Genomic DNA, 5139 nt, shown 5'->3' on the forward strand with positions numbered 1-5139 from the left:
CCCAGCTTTCTCTGATGAGACGAATATCTCATTTTGAATCAGTTTACGCAGAAGAATATTCGATGACCGTTCGCATTCATTGAAACGGCCTTATTTGTTATCCACAAGCGGCGGCAGCGACTGCTGTTGGCTACCTAAAACATTGAGCGGCAGTCCGAGTCCCGCCGGCGCTTCCCGTTCAGTGAATGTGCGTCCTGTAATGTAAGCGACCGTCGATTTTTTTATTATTATTATTTGAAAATACTGTTGGCCGTGAGGCCTTTACAGTGGTGGGGCGTGACACTTGGAAAGCAAAAAGGTTTCGACGATTATACAAAAATACAAAGTGAATCTTCATCTATACAATCATTTCTTACCGCGTAATGTTTCACTTTTTATGCAGAAGCAGTGTAAATAAATATTAATATTGCCAGAGGTGACCTAGGCTCTACAGAAAAGCGGATTTGGTGACATGAATGGGAACAGAGGAGGAAGGAGTAGTCCGAAGAGGCGCACCTTCGCCTGCATGAAATGAACGTCGCTTCTCCGCTTTCGGTCGCTCTTTGCGCAGGTGATCTCGGCGCCTCTTTACCGCGCTTCATCGTGGCGTTTGTGGCACCAGGCGAAGGTGCGCCTCTTCGGACTACTCCTTCCTCCTCTGTTCCCATTCATGTCACCAAATCCGCTTTTCTGTAGAGTCTAGGTCACCTTTGGCAAAACTACACTCGCTGTCCGTTTGGGTTCGTTGAAACTTGAGAATTCGCTCTCCACAATCGCTAAAATTGCGTACACACACCCTGTGGACTCATTAGGCCTACGCGGAAGGGGGTCGCCGTCGTCTGCAAAGCGAGAGTAGCTGTGTGCATGCGCATTGTTTTTATTTGCAGATGACTCAAAACAAGCTTTTTTTTTATTGGGGTTTAACGTCCCAAAGCAACTCAGGCTATGAGGGACACCGTAGTGAAGGGCTCCGGAAATCTCGACCACCTGGGGTTCTTTAACGTGCACTGACATCTCACAGCACACGAGCCTCTACAATTTCGCCTTCATCGAAATTCGGCCGCCGCAGCCGGGATCGAACCCGCGTCTTTCGGGTCAGCAGCCGAGCGCTGTAGCCACTTAGCCACCGCGGCGGGGCCAAAAACAAGCTTTCATTAAAAGGCCCAATCAAGAAAATAAGATGGAGGTTTTTAATTCTCAAAACAAATTTTTGAATGCCGGAGAACTGCTGTTGCGGCTACACACCCGCCTTGCCGGACCAAGTGGAGTGCGCCCACCAAACTTGCTACGAGGAAAGTGCGTTCTGCAGCGAGTGCCACTAAGGCTCATCGTGTGGCAGTGCTCAGATGACACTTTAAGCGAATTTCGCTTGCTGAAAGTGGCACTATATGCTCCAGCGTGGCAGGAGAACAATGCTCTCGCATTAAAAACTGTTCCAATCCGTGTTACACCTGGACTACCGGATTGCAGTAATGCATGCGTAGTGGGCCGTGTTTTGTAGCAATGTATAGATGTCGAGCGTTGTCACTACAGAAACCTTTATGAATTTGTCTAGCTGCGCTTGCATTTCGTGCTGTCTCCCAGGACGCCTTCCACGTGAGGGAAACTTCAAGAGAAACCTCATTTAGTGTTCTGGCTTCTATGGCCAAGTACCAAGGGTGTGAGGTGATGGCTTGGCTAGACTACATGCTGGAAACGCTACTGCATGAAATGAACGTCGCTTCTCCGCTTTCGGTCGCTCTTTGCGCAGGTGATCTCGGCGCCTCTTTACCGCGCTTCATCGTGGCGTTTGTGGCACCAGGCGAAGGTGCGCCTCTTCGGACTACTCCTTCCTCCTCTGTTTCCATTCATGTCACCAAATCCGCTTTTCTGTAGAGCCTAGACCATATATTTAGTGTTTATGTCTCTTGGCTCCATTGCTAGTCTTTTCGTGTTGCTTTTGTGCCTTGAAGGGGTCGCTTCCCGCCGCTCAGCGTAGAGCGCTAATTTTTGGTAGTATAAAAGCCTTCTAGAGACATGCACTGGTGACCTAAGGCGATAGTGGGGCTGTTTACAAAGCCACACACTTTTATGGTTGCACACTTAAAAGTTAGAAACACGATGAAGCTTAAAATTATTCCAGATGTACTTTTTTTTCGGGTGACTTGTTGCGTCAAGTGGAAGGTGTAGCCTCGAAATGCATGCCTGTATTAATATGCGCTGGAACAATGCACTCATGGCCACAAGTGAACACCATCGCACAAAAACAAAATATATCACCTCATCGCATGGCCGGAATGTAGGAAGCGAATTCCTCGTTTTCCTTCACTCACTGATTTCTGTTACTATAATTTTACTTGGTCGATGAGGCAGACAGCGTGCTCACTTATTCCTCAGTCACTGTCACCACAAAGAAGGCTAACAATATTTCTCTTACAGTCTTGTTTCTTCATTTTGCAATTGCAGTTGTTTTCTCAAAAATTCAGCGCATATTGCCAGTGCGGTAATTGCTCAATCGGCCACATGACACGGCGCAGATATGCAGAGGCACGCTACGTGTGCTTTCAGTGCTCCACATTGCGTTCATGCGTGGGTGCGTGCGTATGTGTAGCATAGCGCGCGTGTAGTGAAAAATACGGCGCCGGAGAGACACGGCACTCTGTGTACCACTGCGTCATGTTTCTACCGGGATGTACCTTTTCTTTTCTCTACATCCTGGAGGCACCTTTTGGAAACCTTACAACTCGTCAGAAAGAATCGCGGAAAGCATGCTCGCCCCCTCAAGCGATTCAACAAGCCCGTCAAACACCTTGCCTTTTCCGTCCCCTCTTTCTCTTCTCAGCGTGCGTTCGTCAGGCGCAGAGAAGGCTACACGCCTCACTGATACTTTTCTTTCGCCCGCAGAGCCCTTCCTGCTCCCCCCTTCTCCGACAGCGTTGAAGATATTCCCAACAAAGGTTAACCCAACCATCCATCCCTCCGCGCTGTTCCCTCCCGTCTGCTCGCGTGCGGCTATGCGAGGGAGGAAAGGGAAAAAAAGAGAGAGAGGACGAGTTCAGGGTGAAGCGCCCAGTGGTGGCAGTTTGACGAACTAAATAACCATGTCCCGGAAAGCTGGGCTTGAGGGAAAAAATTAAAATAATCATACAAGTTCGCTTGGTGGGCTCGGTGGCTATGCCACGATGCAGTCGCTTAACCCGTTCTGCCTCGCCATGCAGGTGATCGCTTCCTTCTGGATTACCATGCTTTTCCCCGCCCCTCTGCCTGCCTGTCCACCGGAGATCTCGCCGGAATGGACGCCCGCTCCCAACCGAACCGATATGTGCCAGCCTTGCGCCATCACCGCTTCGCCCGATCGTGCGCTGACCTCACCAGTGCACTGCACCCTCGACAGACAGTTGGAAACACCATCGCCATCAACATCCTCTTCCGCTCCCGCTTTTAAGCAGCTTCGGCCACCGGCGTCGCTTTGTGGGCTCAGTGGCTGTGCCACGATGCAGTCGCTTAACCCGTTCTGCCTCGCCATGCAGGTTAGTAAGCCTGTTAGTAAGGTTAGTCTTTACGCTAAGAAATCTAGTGATTACTTTTTGATACAGCTGCCGAGCCCGCAGTGCTGCCTTGCCATTGTCACTGAGTGTTCGGATGTCATTATTTCCTTGCTTTTGTTGTCCGGCGACATAGAGACCAACCCCGGCCCTGCCTCACTCGAAACTGTAGTTACGGAACTTAAAAATTGTCCACCGGTAAGTCGACATTATTCGCGGAAGTTACAGACCTCAGCGCTCTTGAAGGTCATTACCAAACCCTACAGTCACTACGCACAGAGATAGAAGGCCTAAGCACTCACACCACCCAGGCAACTCGCTAGCTCTGTGATCTCGAGGATCGCATAGACGAAGCAGAAAACCAATAACGAAGAAACAACCTCATATTCTACAACATTCCGGACCCTGACCCATCTGAAACGTGGGCCGACTCTGAAAATCTACTAATTCGCCATTGCTCCGAATTTTTGGACATCACCCTCGACCCCAAAACAATAGACCGCACTCACCGTCTTGGGCGCCACGAACCTGATCGCTGCCGTTCGTTTATTGCCAAATTCGCACTTCTCAAAACGCAGGACGAAATTCTAGCTGATGACCGCAAATTCAAGGACACTGACTACTCCATCGGTGAAGATTTTTCACGCCGCGTTCGCAATGTGCGCAAACACCTAGTTGCATTTGCCAAAAGCAAGACTAACCGTTTTTCTTTGCGATACAAAACCCTGTTCATCGGTTCCCGACGATATATCTTCGACGAACCATCGCAATCTGTAAAAGAGATACCATAGCGGTTGCTGCGCCGCCAGCTCCAAGCCGCTCATGTACCTGGCACCCCCCAGCCTAGTCTCTCCTTTTCGGCGATTTTCACAAACATGCGGAGTTTTCTTCCGAAACGCGAAATCATCTCCAATCTTGTCTGTTCATCTGCTAGTAACTTGCTGATACTTACCGAAACATGGCTCACTAATGGCATCACCGATACTGAAGTTCTTGCTGACTTACCGAATTTTAACCTTTTTCGCAATGATCGCACATCCGCTCGAGGTGGAGGCGTTTTCATCGCAGTTAACAATCAGTTCTCGTGTACAGTTATTAATATTCCATCAGACCTTGAGATAGTATGGCTACTTTGTCGCGCTGCGCCCCAAACCGTACTGCTGGGCGTTTGTTATAGAGCGCCAAATACCAACTCCGATTTCTCTCGAATTCTTAACGACGTGACCAGCCAATTAACAAGGAAATACCCAAAAGCGCATATCATTCTTTTTTGAGACTTCAATTTTCCAGAAATCAACTGGCAGACACAGACAGCAGTCGGCAACAGGGAAGCGAATGATTTTACCGTGGTCTGCCTAAACTTCAACTTAACTCAAGTGGTATCTGAACCGACCCGCGTTGCAAACATCCTAGATCTAATCCTGACTACCCACCCGGAAGCCCTCTCATCTATCACTTATCTACGCGAAATCAGCGAGCATAAAGTAATCCACGCCACATTTGAGTTCCACCCATCACGACGCCAGAATCAAAACAAAACTATTCGCCTCTACGACAAAGGAAACTATGAAGCATTTAGTCTTGAATTAAACCAATATCTCGCAACATTTCAAACATCTTTTCACGATCATTCAGT

General features: G+C 48.9%; 1 pseudogene; it reads left to right on the forward strand.

Annotated features, from left to right (window-relative positions):
• Nucleotides 1-3116: 3116 nt before the first annotated feature.
• LOC149326215 (uncharacterized) lies at nt 3117-4294 on the forward strand (annotated as a pseudogene).
• Nucleotides 4295-5139: the final 845 nt, after the last annotated feature.

Source organism: Amblyomma mixtum, chromosome 10 (genome assembly GCF_055824585.1).
Source record: "Amblyomma mixtum isolate Tamu chromosome 10, ASM5582458v1, whole genome shotgun sequence".
Taxonomy (NCBI): domain Eukaryota; kingdom Metazoa; phylum Arthropoda; class Arachnida; order Ixodida; family Ixodidae; genus Amblyomma; species Amblyomma mixtum.